The sequence below is a fragment of the Apodemus sylvaticus genome, chromosome X (assembly GCF_947179515.1).
Source record: "Apodemus sylvaticus chromosome X, mApoSyl1.1, whole genome shotgun sequence".
Classification (NCBI taxonomy): domain Eukaryota; kingdom Metazoa; phylum Chordata; class Mammalia; order Rodentia; family Muridae; genus Apodemus; species Apodemus sylvaticus.
This window is the reverse complement of record NC_067495.1, coordinates 30,407,138-30,424,828: the sequence shown is the minus strand read 5'-3', so window position 1 is coordinate 30,424,828 and position 17,691 is coordinate 30,407,138.

Below are 17,691 nucleotides of genomic sequence, written 5' to 3'. Positions count from 1 at the left end.
TTTTCTTATACCTTTCTGTACCATGTGCTCATGGGCAGCACTGCCCTCAGTGACCTAGATCCTCCAACATCAATCAACAAAATGGATCCCAGACTTGCTTACAGACCAATGTGATGGAGATGTTTTCTCAACTGAGAATCCCTCTTTCCAAATGACTCTAGCTTGTGCCAAGTTGACATAAAACTAACGAAGACTCCCAGGTTTCCAGAAAAATCTCTACTTTTAATCTTTACATGTCTGATTGTTTTTTACTCTGTTTTAGGATCCTAGAAATTTTCAATCTCAGTCTTAATTCTGAGAATGTCCAACCTCCTTATAGAAAAAAAGTTTTACTTTTTAAATCAGCCAGAAATAATTCTCTTTTGGGATGCTAAAATGGACATGATATTCTTGTTCACTTTCCTCTAATTTGTCTTTTGCAAAGTGTCTTAATTTGTCCATGAGTTACAGAAATCAATTTATTTGTGTGTGTGGTGCATGCATTTGTGCATGTTTATGTGTATACATGAGTGTGTAGAGGCCTGAGGTCATTTGCCATCTTTATTTTTTAAGCAGAGTCTCTCACTGAATCCAGAGTTCACTAACTGGCCTAAGCTAGTTGACTAACAAGTACAAGGGCTCCTACTATCTCTACTTTCTCAGTTCTAGAATTTCAGATATGTGCCACTCTGCTGGGCTTTTTACCTAGATGTGGGGACCAGAACTCTGATCTTCACGCACTTTACCAACTGAGCCATTGCCCCAACCCAGAAATTCAGTGTTCTATTAAAGTGCTAAAAAAAAACCCTTTGGAGGAACTTGACCATGAGAATTGTAGCATCAACATACAGTGAGTGGGAATCAGCATAGTGCTGGATAGTCTTCTCTGTGTAGATCTGGTTACTTTGAATGTGCTCTCTATAGAACCATTGTCTTAGTCACTGTTCTATTGCTGCAAAAAGACAGAATGACCAATGCAACTTTTCTAAAGGAAAACATTCAACTGGTAGCTTGCTTACAGCTTCAGAAGGTTATTCTAGTATCATTATGGTGGAAGGCATAACAGCACAAAGGCAGGCATGGTACTAGAGAAGTAGCCGAGAACTATGTCCTGATCTATAGGCAGCAGACAGAGAAAGAAAAACACTGGTCTTGGCCTAGGCTTTTGAAACATCAAAACCCATCATCAATAAACCTTTACCAATGAAGACACACCTACTCCAGCAAAACCACACCTCTTAATCCTTCTAAGAAGTTCATCAATTGGAGACTAAGCATGTGAGTATATGAGCCTATGGGAGCCACTCTAGTCAAGCACTACAGCCATATATTCTCCAGTGGTATCCAATATTTTGACATTAAAGTAAGATGTTATTACATGCATAGTTCATGCCAGAGAACCATATAATCAGTCTAAAAGAGGAATGAAGGAGCTGGCAAGATAGTTAGGTGTTTAAAGACAATTACTGCCAAGTCTGATGATCTGACTTTGTCATTGTGGAAGGAGAAAATCAATTCCTGTAAATTGACCTCTGACTTACACATATGTGCCACAGCACATGTGCACACATGCACATGCTCTCTCTCATACACATATACACACTCAAATGATTATTTAATGGAAAAAATATCTACAACATTTCAAGTAAGTTTACATTTTATGTTTGCTGGCCACATTCATAGCTATCCTGGGGTACATTCAGTCTGTGGGTCATAGGTTGGACACATGTGTATCCCAAAGCACTTGACAGCACTTTGCCAAGAGGGGCTGCTTGAGACAGTTTTGAATCCAGTAGTTCTAATTGCCTAAAAATTGGAAAGCAAACTCAGGTTTATGTGCTTGATCTTGGCAGGGGTTGAGCACTCTGCTTTGTATGGCCAGTCTGTGCTGAACTAACATCCTATGGGATCATTTCGTCCTAGTTCCCAGCTTTTGATCTCTCTCCTATGGAAATTGAAGAATTTGATTGTCAGACAAGTATGTTCTATGTAGTTTAAGGAATGGGAGTGTGTGACAGTGTGTTCTTATAAAATGGAGAAAGTTTGGAGGAAACTGACCCTTGGTTGAGCTATGGCAATTTCAAAATTTGCAAGTTTCTGACGTTTGCAGAGAATGAGTTTAATCTTGATAATCTTATCATTAGATGTTGCAACTCATGAGAATGACCCTTCCCCTGGGATAGTATTACTGAATTTATCATAGAAGCCAAAAAGAAGGCTGTTTGATAGGCTAATATTTCACTCAGCTTGCCAACCACTCTGCAGTCTAGGCTGTCTTAGCTACACATTCGATACAGAGGCCTTGCTAAGCATATCTAATTAACCTGCCCAAGATGCACAACCAGAAAGTGGCAAATCCAGGGTTTGAAGCCAGAAAGCCTTGGCCTCAGAGCCCATGTCCAAAGAGCTCTTGATTTGGAACACATCTGTTTCCTAAATAAGGCATTCCTATAAATCTAAGCACACATAGGAAGTTGTTAGGAAGGACTGTGAAGCGAGAAACAAGGATTGCTTTGTCAGAGCCCTCTGGTCAGCCTTGCTGAGCTTGCCATGTTCATTGTGCATTCCCCACAAAGGCACTTCTGCTGACGCCAGAGTCCACTCCCTAGGGAACTAAGAAGGACCAAGCAGGGAAGATCTTGCATATCTGAAAGACGGAGCCAAAGAGATCCATGCACTTCCAATTAGACAGCATGCCTTCCATGGCCTGCTCAGCCTTCTACGCCTTCTCAGAGTGTACCCAGAGAGTCTGAGCTTTGGCACAGGTCTGGGAGATTTCATGCTCCTTTCCTCCATGTAATAAAAAAGTTATTTTTTGCCTCAAGCTAAGGAAAACCCTGGCAGTTTTAAACTTGAAAATGTTTGGGTGAGTTTTTTTTTCTTTTTAATATATTAGATTTATTATTGTTGTTGTTTGGAAACCTTGTGGACATTCACAGTTTTTTATTTTCTTTTTTTCTCGTTGAGCTTTTCTGGAAGCTTCCATGTAGAGAAAGGCTAAAAGAAGAAGAATGAGATTGCTGTTTGAATTCTGAGTCTGAAAGGGATGTGAGGGTGGGTAAGAAGATGTTATAGAAGACCATGCCTTCTGGATTTGATGAAGGCATGCAACCAGTCATAAAATTGAGTAGACAATATAGGCATGGCAGGAATGCCATCCCCTGTGCTGTGCTGCTTCCTAGTTGGGTTTCCTACTTCTCAGAAAGCATAGAATAAAGCACGAGACAACCTTGATGCTGATGGTTTGGAAACACTCTGATGACTTGATCCACGAGTGCATTGCGAAATAATAGCTGCAATCAAGGTAATTAGCACAGGGCCAATGAAGAAAAAATAAAACTCTATACCTTTCTTCTAAGTAGCCTGGCAAGTTTTGCCATAGGCACGTCTTCATTTGTTCCTTAGCCTCTTCCAAAAGAAATGCAGGAAATGAAGATCTAGCCCTTCCTAATCCAAACCATCCAGGAAAGTGGCAAAACGGTGCTTTTACCAAGCACTTAAATTTTCAATGTGGTGGTCAGCACTCACTCACCAAGCAGGCTCCAAATTCCACACAGATTTGCCCATTTTCCTCACTTCTCACTCACTATCTTGGGCCTGCAACAAATCATATTTCTCCTGACTTTCTGCAAACCACACAATTGCAACCCCAGAGCCTCACCCCCCAACATTGTTTCCTTTCTGCTTTAAGGATCAAGGGGTTGACCCAATATGGTATGCTCCTTCCTAGAGCCTTCCTTCTCATCTCTGTCTGCTTGCCTCCCCTTCTCACTTTCTGAGAGCCATTGTTCTCTCTCTCTCTCTCTCTCTCTCTCTCTCTCTCTCTCTCTCTCTCTCTGTGTGTGTGTGTGTGTGTGTGTGTGTGTGTGCGTGCGTGCACAGCGCACATCTCAGGGAGAGGGTGAATATCAGATGATCTTTATGGAAGAACTACTCCCTCCGTATTTTCTATTCCTGTTTCTAGGTCTTGAAGGAGAAAGAAGGTTGTCCACATCATCAACAATATCTTCCAGCTTTGGAACCCAAGTAAAAGGGGTAGGTATTAGCCTTTGGAGTTGCAGTAAATGAGGACATCCCTCCCCTCCTGAAGACTTCCCAAGTAAGGAGCAGGCATTTACCCCTCTAGGTTCTTTTGATCAACACACATCCTAACCCTAGCCTACAGAAAGCAAATGTTGATGGTGCCAGAACCTCTGAATCTAACGTTAACTCCTCACCTATAGCCACTGTCAACTCTCTTGCTTTTCCAGTACTCACCTCTCACTCATGTTTTATGATGCTCATAAGCACCCCCAACTTCAAAATTCAGGTACCCGAACACTTTTTAAAGTGCTTTGTCTTGAATAGGCAATTGGTACTTTTTGGCTATACTACCGCCAACTACACTACATTCTTGACAACTTCCCACAATTTCACCTGAGCCAAATAAGTGACTTTTAGTTGAGGGCAGGCTATTATGTCCTTACTTTCCCAAAAACTCTGTTCACACATTCTCCTTTGAATTAGAGTTAGGCTGCAAAGAAAATAATTATCTTAAATCTTATTTTCTATGTCACAGTATGAAGATTTATCCCAGGCAGAAGCTTAAATCCTTAATTGTACTCATAGCATTGATCTGAGCAAGTATAAAATATATGACTGTGAGTTCTGGTGAGCTTGCATCACCACTTTAGTGCAATTAACATCTTCAGCTAAAGTACCAGCTTACACATAAAACAAAATTAAAAAGAAACTCAAAATGCTATATTCCACTCAGGAAATATTACTATTGAATTCAAAGACAAGGAGTTCAGGCTTTCATTTTTAATTACATTACTGAATGATTCTTCTTAAAGGAACCTAATAGTAAAGACTATAAATTACTCTGTAAATTTCTGGTGAGGCAGACCAACACGCAAATTAGAATTTAATGACTTAAAAGTTCTGTCTGGTTATATTTTCAAGCTACTTTTCTAGATGAGGCCTGTAACTGGTCATGCAATCTTTTCTGAAAGAATTAGTGTAGTGCCTTGTACTCTGGTTGCAATTGGCGGGGAGCAGAAGACACTTGTGTGATAGCAAGGCTGCAGATGTTCCCTTTCTAGACTTACTTTTTAGAGTATCCCCTTTCCTCTCTCCTCAGAACACCCCTGTCTGTTTTCTTTATGGCACTGGCAGAGTTAGCAAATTCTACCTTAGTTTGGTACAATTAGAATTGCTATTCTTTCCCTCCAAGTTACTCAGCTAGCTATTAGGAGAAAGCAGCTGATTAAACAAAGTCACACTCCAGTGTTGATGACTAAAAGTCTTAATGCTCCCTGGAGTGTCTGCATTTGAGAGCTTTAGCCTGTAATGAGGGAGTTTCAAACAATGTCATAGGCTGGTGGAGGATATAAATTGGGGTACAGGATAGGCACATATTTTGATGCTAGTCAAATCATACTAGCTGTAGCTGTTAAAGAAGTAGTTATAAAAACATTTTTATCAAATGACATTTGCTTTCTCCCCTGCTTGAAGTGATTAGGGAATAGGTCTTTCAGAGTTCTCCTAGCCTCACCTGTAGGTGGTACTAGTATGGGTATGAAAATGTTCTACTCCATGGTTCATTCTTAATGAGTGGGGTTCAGTTCTCTAGTAGCAATCAAACACAATCTTAACATCTTATAAGGAGGCAGCCCTAGGCCCTTCATTTTCTCCATAAAAATGGGTATCATATCACTTCTCAGGGATGAGTATTTGGGAGGATAAAACCAGATATTTATTGTTTCTAGTTTTCCACACACTTTTTATATACCCCCCCAAAAGAGCTTACAAAGGTACGAAATACAAAACAAGTTTAAATAACTTTCAAATAATGGTTTCTGCAAGCACGTACTATTCATATCTCTAAAGCTATTAAAGCTTGAAATGACACTAACATTTTAGGTCACTTTGTATTTATCCATTTAATCTATTAAAACTGTTTCACTTATTGCTATTTGAGTGTGTGTGTGGTGTGGTATGGTGCGGTGTGTGTGTGTGTGTGTACACACACATGCTACAGAAATCATAGGACAACGTTTTGTGGAGTTGGCTCTCTTTATCTTCTGTTAGATCTAGGAATCTGACCCAAGTCTCAGGCTTTCATTGCAAGTAATTTTACCCACTAAGCTATCTTGTCAGTCCTTACTTAATCTTTGTGGCAACTAACTTGCTGGTACCATTATCTACTCCATTTAATAGATGGAAAACCAAGAACACTGTGTAGTTAAATCATCTGTCCAATACTATATAACTAGTAAGGGGCAAAGCTAGGGTTAGAACATAGGGAGTATAATCCCAGACTTCATTCATATTCTCACTCCAGACCCTATGCCACTCTGGTAGTCATTAAGAGACACCAGAAAAAGAAAAAAAAAGAGACTCCAGAAAAACTGTTTACCCTGAAGGGTACCTAGACAAACGTTTCACCCCTCTCACCAACATTAAATGGTCATAATTCAATTTAAGTCCTCAGCAAGATAATACCTTTTTACATCTTATGGATTGCCAGGACCATCATGAAAATCAATATCATGCAGGATAAAGCTAAGATCACTAAGGGTCCCTGGTGCCATCACTTTTATTTCCTTCCTGCTTTTATGTAGCATGATCCCATCACAGTAAATGTGGTCAAGGACCCTTTGGTATTCCAGGGGTATTTAGGGTAGATGCCCTTGTCTAACCTTCTACATATTTTCCAACTGTTGTGTAATCTTGGCATTATTCCATTTTCACCCTACATTTTCTTTGCCCACCTCATCACCTCATGGAATCTTGCTTTATAAACCCACTAATTCTCAGCCAGAACCATAGTGTGTGTGTGTGTGTGTGTGTGTGTGTGTGTGTGTGTGTGTGTGTCTGTGTGTGTGTGGTGTGTGTGTGTGTCTCTGTGTGTGTGTGTGTCTGTGTGTGTGTGGTGTGTGTGTGTGTCTGTGTGTGTGTGTGTATGTGTGAGACCCCCCCCTCAATTCTGCTGCCTTGTTTAATGTTATTGAAGGCAATATTGCAGTAACCTTTCCTGGGAGAATATGAAGAAATGTTTATTCACCCCATATAGGGCACCAGTGACTGACCAAATTCTACCTTGATGAACCAATGGGTTTATTTGGAATTAGTTAATAGGAGTCTAGGTAACTTATAGGCAGATATACCACTGAAAATTTTTCCACCACCATTACCTTGAAAACCTTTCTGGTGCTGCCTCAAAAAATATTTATGTGAGATTTCTGGTGTTCTCCCTCTCTTCTGTAGAGGAGTTTCTGTAAGCCTAATCTTGTGAGTAGTTCATGTGGGTAATTGCAGCTTCTCTGATTTCAAGACAGCCATGGCCATATCATGCTTAGAGGACAGAGTTCCCACAACAGGCTTAGTGTTCCATCTAGTAAGCTATCCATGTTCATGCCAGAACTGTACCTGATGCTGTTTGATATCATCTCTCCTTCCAGAGAATCTATTTGTCCTTCTCATAGCACCAGTGTCTCTTTTTCCACACTCTTTCCTAGACTCACTGGCATCCAGCTACACTTCACTTAGAGACTCTGGTCTTCTCAATGTGTTTTCTTCATAGGCATAACTTTTGTGACCCGAGCAAGTAGCAGGCACTAACATCAAAGATCTAGGGGGCTCTGTCTGTCTTTCATGACCTACAAACAGAAGATCTACTTGTAGACCACCAGACTTTGCTGGTGCTGCTTCTGGCACCTGATGCCCCTTGAGACAGACCTGGTCCTATTAGCCAAGGCTTGAGCAACAGTGCTTTATTTCTTGTTGGCATTTCTGAAAACTGAGAGGTTACTAGGGAATTTCTGAGCCTTGAATTGATTAGCAGTTAATGATGTGTGTTTTGATGAGAATATAAAATTTTTTGTTTATCTACTTGAGAGAAGGAAAACTGGGAATAAAAAGGAGAGAAGAAAAACACAATTCTCAGAATTTCACTGAGGTCTTAAGTATACAGAGCTGCTAAGTTCCTAGCCATTGCTGGAAATTCCTCTGGGTGTTGATTTTACTTATCAACTCTCAGAAAAATTCATGAAGTGTTTTGCTTCACTTAAAGCCATCAGTAGACACACAGAAAGTTCAGAGGGATATACCCTTCTTATTCATGTATAAAAGAGTTTTCAAACTTTCTCTTGCACCATTACTGTTGAAGCTATTGCTCCATCAAGGCAAAATGTGGTAAGCTAAGAACTAGCCTTGGGAATCCAATTAACCTGGATTTGACCTTCATCTAGCCAATTCAGGGTTCTCAACCTCTCTGGGTCTTCACTTTCATTTGTAAAGTGGAGCACTACCATTTAACCTGGAGAGCTGTCAATAAGACACATAGTCCACTAAGTGAAATTAACTGGCATGGACAAGATATTCATGAATGCTGCTTATATTTCTAACACTCCTCTACCTTTTTCTACAGAAGGTCTAAACTTTCCATTCTTCAATGTATTCATGATCTCTAAGTAACACTAAAAACGTTTGAAAAACCCATAAAGAAACCTAATATTTTATGTTTACTTAAAATACATATATGTGTATATGTATCTTTATATATTTATGCATATTTACATATAATATACATTAGAGTTGTTACTTAGGAGAACTTGATAGAACCTCTGAAACTAATATAGGTCATTGCCATGGGCATTGGTTACTTCCCAGAATGTGAAGCTATTGCTAAAATCACCACAGACTTCAGACATAAGGCTTAGAAGAATAAAACTGACCTGAACTGACCTGAAACCTCCTTCCTGAGGATTAGCTCTCATAACATCAGAAAGTCTTATGCAAACTGCCAAGGGAGAAAGGTAATCAATAGTCTACCAAGCTATAAAGCTTATGAACCATAATTACCAGCATAGAAAGATACGCCCAAGGGTGCAATGGGGGCACTTACATCTTTGATTTAACCATCAGCCATCTAATTAGATTTAAATCTTGCATAATAGGACGGAATTCATTCCTGGTACTGTAAATCCAGCCAACGATCCATGGCTGGTGAGGTCATAGGCCCTAGAGGAAAACCTACTACTACCACTTTCCTGAATCAGTATACTTTCTAACTTCACTCTAAGTACTTAACCTTATGCCAAAGAAAGTGTAGCCCACAATCCTAACCAAACATGCTTCCGTTAGCAGCAGAGACCATTGTAGAGAACTACAGCTGATCAAAATATAGAGAACAATGGAGTACAGGGTGCTAAACCCCAATTGATACATTTACTATACAATCCCTGCACCTAAGGTACAGGGAATGCTGTGGGAGAGGGACAGAATGATTGTCAGAACTGGAGGACCAGGATGTCTGTTGTGAGATACTGTCTTTCATGTATCACAGGGAAGCTATAACAATAAAAGCTCAACAGTATGGTTGTCTAAACAAGACCTGCACAAAGACAACGTCATTCATATCTCACATGGCTCTACCCTTATATGTACAACTTTATGTACTTAATGTCTGGTGAGAGAAGGAGAATGAGTCTTCTCCAAGAACAAGTCCCTTTCGCATCGGTTATCTAATCCCAGGTGGTGAGCCCTAAACAGTTATGAGCAACAGTAAGTGAATCCAACAGGCTGTACTCATGTATATGTAACAATAATTAAAGAGGAGATCATGGGTTTACAAGTGATTAGGTGTGTACAGGATGAGTGTGAAAGAAAGAAGAACGAATGGAAATGATATAAGTACTACCTTCACGTAGGAAAATCTGAAAGGTTTTAATTAAGGAGTGCAGGCCAGTAAGCAGGACATCTCCATAGTCCCTAGTTCACTTCCTGACTCGGTTCCTGCTGGAGTCCCTTTATTGACTTCCCTCAATGATAGACTTTGATGTGGAATTATAAGTCAAACCCTATCTTCCTCCACCCATCATTTTTTTGATTTTTTAACTGAATTTACTCTTCATTTATATTTCAGAGGTTAATACCCCTTCCTAGTTTGCCCCCTCCCCCAAAACCCCAAACCTGTCCTCCCACCCCCTGCCTCCAAGATTATGCCCCTTCACCCAACCCACTCCCACGACCCCCACTCGATTTCCCCATGCTGGGTCCTCTATTGAGTCTTCACATGACCAAGGACCTCTCCTCCCACTAATACTGACAAGGCCTTCCTCTGTCATTCTTTTGGCTAGAACCATGTGTACCCCTTGGATGTTTTACTCCCTGGGAGCCCTGAGGCATCTGGTTGGCCAACATCTTTGTTCTTCCCATGGGGGTGCAACACCCCCTCCCCCAGTCTGCCCTCCAACTTCTCCACTGTGAACCCCATGCTCACAGTGATTTGCTGCTAGCATCTGCCTCTGTATCTGTAAGGCTCTGGCAGGGCCCCTCCGGAGACAATGGTAACAGGCTCCTTTCAGTACACACTTCTTGTCATCCATAGTAGTTTTGGGGTTTGTTGACTGTTTATAGGATGAATCCCCAGGTAGGACAGTCTCTGGGTGACCTCTCCTTCAGTCTCTGCCCCACACATTGTCTCCATTATTGCTCCTTTGAGTATTTTGTTCCCTTTCTCAGAGGAATTAAAGCTCCTCTACTTTGGTCTTCCTTCTTGAGCTTCCTGTGGTCTGTGAATTGTAACTTGTTTATTTTGAGCTTTTGGGCTTATCAGTGAGTGCATACCATGTGTGTTCTTGTTCTTTTGTGATTGGGTTACCTCACTCAGGATGACACTCCCATGAATTTTAAATTAGAGATTGTTTTGTGTTCAAGCACAGTTTGAAATTGCTGTCCTATGAGCCCCTTATCTGTTTTCTTAGGTTTACCCCTAAGCATTGTCATTTTGTTTGAGCAACTGTAATTGGTATAGTGTTTTTAATTTTAACATTCATTGTTAGAACTTACGAAAGATTTATTTGTCTTATGTTTATCTTATATCATAGAACCTTGCTGAACTTATCCTTCCAGGAGTATTTTGTGGATTTCCTATGTAGATATTCATGTTATTTAAAAATACTTTTTTTTTTTGCAAAGGAAACAAAGGAGAAAATAATTAGGTCAAGGTAGTTAACATTTTTGGAGGTCATAAGTACTTTTTTCAAAACTAAATTACCAGAGTAATAGCCATATATAAAATGCTGATGCTGGACTTTGACAAATGGATTGAACCAATCAACTTAATTAGGGCATGCTTTCTAAGTTAACCCACAAAAACAATGTTGCTTGATACTAGTCAGTCCTCTTCATAAAAGGCCGCCAGTTATATTGCAAATGAATATTGATGAATATTGATAAGCAGGTTGAGGAGAGGCTAGATGAGGATCACTACAAATTGCTATTTCTAAAGCAAGTAGGAGCACATCTTAAAGGCCAGCAGCAGTAGCAACAGCCACCTTGTTAGAAGAGCAGCACATACTGCAGTGTAGTTAGCATCTTCTCTGAAGATTTTGCTGTTGTTCATATGAGATGTTAAGTCTGTGCATAACTGAAAACATCAGCAGACCTCATCTTTTCCCCAGTGTGGCTACAGTTGAAAGAGTCAGATTTGTTTCTTGGGTCATTAAGGTAAAATTATTGAAAAAAGAATGTATAAATATGTGGTACAGATATTGTTACACCCAGACTATTCAACAAAATCACATACATATTCATAGCAAATAAAAAAAATCCATTAGCCTAAGAAGATTTCAGTACGATTCTTTATCCTTGCATCTTAAAACATATCAAAATTGTGTTCTGAGTATAGAGGCTTATAATAAATTTATTCTCATTCTGACACATAGGTCTACGAAATGATTTTAATAAAAGAGTTCATTTCCAGGTCAGGCATGGTGGCATATGCCTTTAATCTAAGCACTCAGGAAGCAGAGGCAAGTGGATCTATATGAGTTCAAGGCAACCCTGGTGTATGAGGTAAGTTCCAGGCCAGCCACAGTTATATAATGGAACACTGTTTTTTTTTTTAAAAAAAAAAATAATGTTTTTTTCTTAAGTAATGCTCATCAGGAACCTTTCCAGGTCTGAGTATTATTTAGCAAGCTTAGAACAATCCATTCAAGGTAACTGATTATTCTTTACAAGAGGAGTTGAAGTGAGTTCAATGATAGTGAGCTTATATTGGCAAGTTATTTAAAACTTGGCTACCTTGCACTTATTCAAAGTCACAGAAGTATTAAAAAAAAAAAGGTGGTCAAGTTTTCTCCAATGTGTATGGAAATGGTAAGGGATATAAGGGTGAATTTTCCTTGCAAACCAAAAGACACAAGGTGATGTGGATATTTTATTTTGTGTTTGAGAAGAAATAGACAAGTATAATTTCATCAATAAAAACTCAGATATTTCATGTTTTTTAGAGCCCAAGCATTTTCTTCAAGAAATCTGAAAACCAGAAGATAGATCAGTATATATTTTTGGTGTTCCAAGGCCCCAAATATGCATTCATCCAGTGAGAGAACCATTTCCTGTACGCCAATATTTGATAGATATTCCAGTAGTCTGTTCAGCTCATTTTAATTCTGTTCTTAGACTCTTTGGGTAACTACTGGTGGGTACATGTCTCCAAGACATGATGTGCTCATAGGTCATGAAATTTAGTGGATGAATAAATGAGGGGGAAAAGGTTATTAGCCTCGAGGTACTTATTAATTGTAAGGAAAGACAGTAACCAAGTTAGCATCACCATTAATCAGGCATGCCAACATCATGTCTCTCTGATATGATGTCCTGAAAAGGCATTTGCTTGATATTCTTTCACAAAATGCATGACCTCAGTCTCATTATGAAAAAAAAATCACCTGAACCTAGATTACAAGGTATTCAAGAAGATAACTGAACATTGTTTTCCATCAGTGTTGAAGTCAGAGTAGACAAGGAAAGGCTCAGGATCTGTCACAGACTGCAGTCACCTTAGTAGATCCTGGAACAAAACAGGTTAGAGGAGCTACTGTTGTCATTAAAATAGCTCATGAAATTCAGTTGCTAGTACTATACTGATGGTAATTTTCAGTTTCTAAAGATTGCATTGCAGATACGTAAACTGTTAAAGGTAGCAAAAGCTGAATAAAAGGTATAATTTCATTCTTAGTGCTCTTAACAACTATTCTGTAAGTCTAAACAGGTTTCAAAATAAAAAAGTTAGAAAAGGAAGTTTATTGGAAACAAGGGAGTGCAAAAACCACTTCAGTTTAATACTGGGCTACCACATGCTCAGTGCCTCTGTGAATCAGTTGAAGGTTCACAATTATCTTTCTCCATGTTCTGTGTTTAATTCCTGCAAGTTGTAACTTGTGCTAATCATCTCAGTCCCGTGGGTAACCCAGGAAAATGATATTTTGTGTTTCAAGACTTTAAGGGTGAAATTGAGAAGAGCCATTCCAGGCTGATTTCACAAGCTTTATTACTTTTATGAGAACAGTATCTGCAAAGGAAATGCCTGCAGTGTAAAAAGTGTTTTTTAAAAGTAACATAATACAGACTGAGCAGGCTATGTTTATATATTTAAGAATATATATGTGTATGTGTACATGTATCATCTATCTGTGTCTGTCTGTCTGTATCTATTTATCTAGATGTGTGTGTATGTGACAATGAAAATAGAGGCCATGAATTTGAAAGAGAGCAAGGAGGGTTTTATGAGAGGGTTTCAAAAGAAGAAACAGAATATGGAAATGATGTAACTATATCATAATCTCAAAAAATAAAAGAAAAAATTAAAGGACAAAAACATCTAAGAGGATTTCAGGCAGGAGGATTGTCAATTATTTGATATTTTTTCTTAAAAGCTGTGTGCTTCTTTTGAGTCAGAATCCAATTGTTTCAAGTCTTCATTAATCAGTGACACCATTCATCAAATAGACACTTTGGCATAATGAGTGCTCATAAATACGGTGTTTGTGATCTTTCCTAGAATATTAGAATGAGGAATGGGGGTGGAAGGAGGGAAATCCTGCCGTACCTCATCTTCTTATTCTCAAACAGGCTTCCATACGCCACACTGAATTAACATTCTGCCATCTTTTCAGTTCTCTCTCTCTCTCTCTCTCTCTCTCTCTCTCTCTCTCTCTCTCACTCACTCACACACACACACACACACACACACACACACAAAACAAATGAACCAAGGGCACCTGCTCAGACTTCCTAATTGAAGCAGTTCAGGTTCAATCATGGTTGTTAACAGAAATAAGCCAAATCATTTGTCACAGCGCTTAATTTCACCTGTGCTGCCGCCTTCCTGCTGTTATTTGTACTTATGGCGGATGATAAAAAGCGGTTGCCAAAGCCTCTTCACAGGAAAAGAAATCCCAGCTGGGATCCAAATGAAAGCACCTGGGGGCTATGGATCAGCTGGCATCAAATAAGGATTTTTGCCAGCCTCCGTTGGCCCTCAGGTTGATTGAAATGAACAGATCCACTTCCAATTACTGTTCTGGTTTCAAATGAATAAGCGTTTAGGTGTCATTTCTGAGAATATATCAAGGCCTCAGAGACTTACTCTCATTATAGCACCTCTGAACAGATGTCCCCAGGGTTTCTAAAGCTGCAATGTACACACTTGTTGCCATCTGTGTGTTAAGATGGAGACTGTCCATACACACACACTGGAAACTGAGTCCCTGAGAGAGAAGGGCTCTTTTTGTACACAGTATTTGTGCATTTGTAGTAATGACAGTTGTTTGGAATTTCATGAATTCAACACTTTTTCCAATTTTCAGCCTGCTAATGGTCTGCAGACTAGGGAAGGACTGCTAGTTTGAGATTTGTCTTACAGATAAAGGGTGCATGGTACATGGGTAATAATTAATCAATATTTTAGCTAGTCGGGTAACCCCTCACCACCACATAGGGGTTCATTGGAGCTACTATGTATTATGTCCTAGAAAGATAGTGTTCTTGCATTTATGGAATCCATACATATCTATGACACAGTCCAGACTGTGTTCTGTGAGTAGGTGTATGTTTGCTGTTTCTGTGTATGGGCTAGGATGTTATTTGGAATGAGACAGGACAGAACCTATGAGGAGAGATTGAGGAGTGCCAGGAATGCCTCTGAAATGACTGAGTTGTACTCACTGAAGCCATTGAGGGCTTAAAGACTCCTACTTAAAGTCAGGTTTCAAAGACTGGCTGAGCATTTGAGTCATTGGAGCATTTAAACATGGGAACATTGGAGAACCTTCAATTCCAGTAAGGAAAAGAAGGTATAAAGAGAATCCCTAAAGTGTCTGAAACCAAGATTCAGGTTTAGGAAAATGTAATTTTTTGTTTAGTTTTTAAAAAACAGAATCTCAAAAGAAAACACAGTCTAGCCAAGGACTGGAGCTTATTATGTAGACCAGGCTAGCCTCTAACACACAGAGATATGACGCCTTCTGAGTGCTAGGACTAAAGGCAAGTATCACTGCAGCAGGCTAAAACTAGTTTTAAAGTTAGTGTGTGTCTGTGTGTCTGTGTGTTATTTGTTGTAGCACATATACAGAGGCCAGAGGAGTATATTGGGCACCTGTTCTATTATTGTCTGCCTTATTCCTCTGAGACAGCTTTCTTCCTGAACCTAGGGCTGTGATAGTAGTCAACGCTTTTAAGTAATCCTTCTGTTTCTGCTTTCTCCATTGCTGCTAGGGTTATAGGCTCAGGCACGCCTAACCTGGTTCCTGGGGCTTTGAACTCAGATTTTGAACTCAGATCCTCATACTTGCTTGTACAGCAAGTACTCCTGCTTGTTAAATCATAAACCGAGCTCAAGAGAGCCACCATTTTTGAACATTATTAAATGGTTACTATTCTTGACAATTATCCCTGACTTTATACATAATACCATAAATGAGTAATAGCAATAACAGCATGCACCACTTACTACATTTAAAGTCAGGAGTTTCACTCCCATCATAGTTTTAAGCCTCACAGTCACCCTGTGAGAAAGGTTCTTTTATTCTCAATTTGAAGATGAAAACAACTGACTCTCAATGAAATAATATAATTTGCCCAAGATGTCACAGTCATATAGAAATGCTCTGACATCTGAGCCTAGGATCTTCCTTTACTAGCTCATAAGGCATTGCGAGGTTTTACCTTCTCTGAGATAATATTAGCTTCAGGGGATAGAGGGTGGAGGGGAGTGTAACTATGTCAAAAAAGGAGAGAGCACACCATGTCGATGTGTGACTGTGTATGTTTTTTTTTATTCCTTTTATTTTTATTAGATATTTGCTTTATTTACATTTCTTTTTATTAATATTTTTATTTTCTATATTATTTGTTTACATTCCAAATGATTTCCCCTTTCCTGGATCCCCCCTCCCCATATGTCCTATAAACCTTCTTCTCTCCATCCCTTCTCCAATCACCTCCCTTTTTCTCTGTCCTTATATTCCCTTCCCATGCTAGATCAATCCTTTCCAGGATCAGGACCCTCTCCATACTTCTTCATGGGAGTCATTTGTTATGTGATTTGTACCTTGGGTATTCAGGGCTTCTGGGCTAATTAATATCCACTTATCAGTGACTGCATTTCATGTGTATTCTTTTGTGATTGGGTTACCTCGCTTAGGATGATATTTTCCAGATCAAACCATTTGCCTAAAAATTTTGTGAATTCATTGTTTCTAATTGCTGAGTAGTATTCCATTGTGTAAATATACTACATTTTCTGTATCCATTCCTCCGTCGAGTGACATCTGGGTTCTTTCCAGCTTCTGGCTATTATAAATAAGGCTGCTATGAACATAATGGAGCATGTGTCTTTATTGCATGTCGGGGAATCCTTTGGGTATATGCCCAGGAGAGGTATAGCAGGGTCCTCTGGAAGTCTCATGTCCAGTTTTCTGAGGAACCTCCAGACTGATTTCCACAGTGGTTGTACCATCTTACAGCCCCACCAGCAGTGGAGGAGAGTTCCTCTTTCTCCACATCCTCGCCAACACCTGCTGTCTCCTGAGTTTTTGACCTTAGCCATTCTGACTGGTGTAAGGTGAAATCTCAGGGTTGTTTTGATTTGCATTTCCCTAATGATTAATGATGTTGAACATTTCTTAAGGTCCCTCTCGGCCATCTGAATTTCTTCAGATGAAAATTCTTTGTTAAGATCTGTACCCCATTTTTTAATAGATCTCTCTGCTTCTGGATCCAGATCAGCCTGGGTGGCAACACCACATCTCCAGGTCCTGCAAGAGACTGTGTATGTTTTAACACAGGCGTGTTCGCAATATGGGGAACAGATGGAACACTGAAGAAACTGTAGATGAGTAAGAACAAGGGAAGATGTGGAGAAGTCAAATAAGAATAGTGTTATTTCAGCTAAACCCCAACTATGAATCCAGACTTGGCTGTTGGATGACTGTAGGACTTTAGGCATCATAACTGAAGGCCTCTGCGGCCTTAAGTTTTCCTGTCTTAATGATTTGAACCAATGATGATTCTATTGAAGGCTTATAAGTTATACAAAACCTTTGTATAACATGGCTTGTAATAACGCTTAATCCATGGTAGAGCATGCATTTTGACATGAAGATGGAGCAGAAGCCTTCCAAGGTACCCTTGTACTTATCATGATCCCAAACTGAGAGTTGTAATTAGAAATAATCCAACTGAAAAAAAAAAACCTAACTCAAAGTAGCTAGAAACCATTGAGAACAAATTTTCTTTTAGAAAGTTGTCTGTGGCATACAGCATCATTCCCCCCTTATTTTAATTTATTTTTGTCACAATTTTGTCTTTTAGCCCTGGTTGATCCCAAACTCACCTCAGCCACTGAAGGAACAGACCTGATGACATTGCATCTTC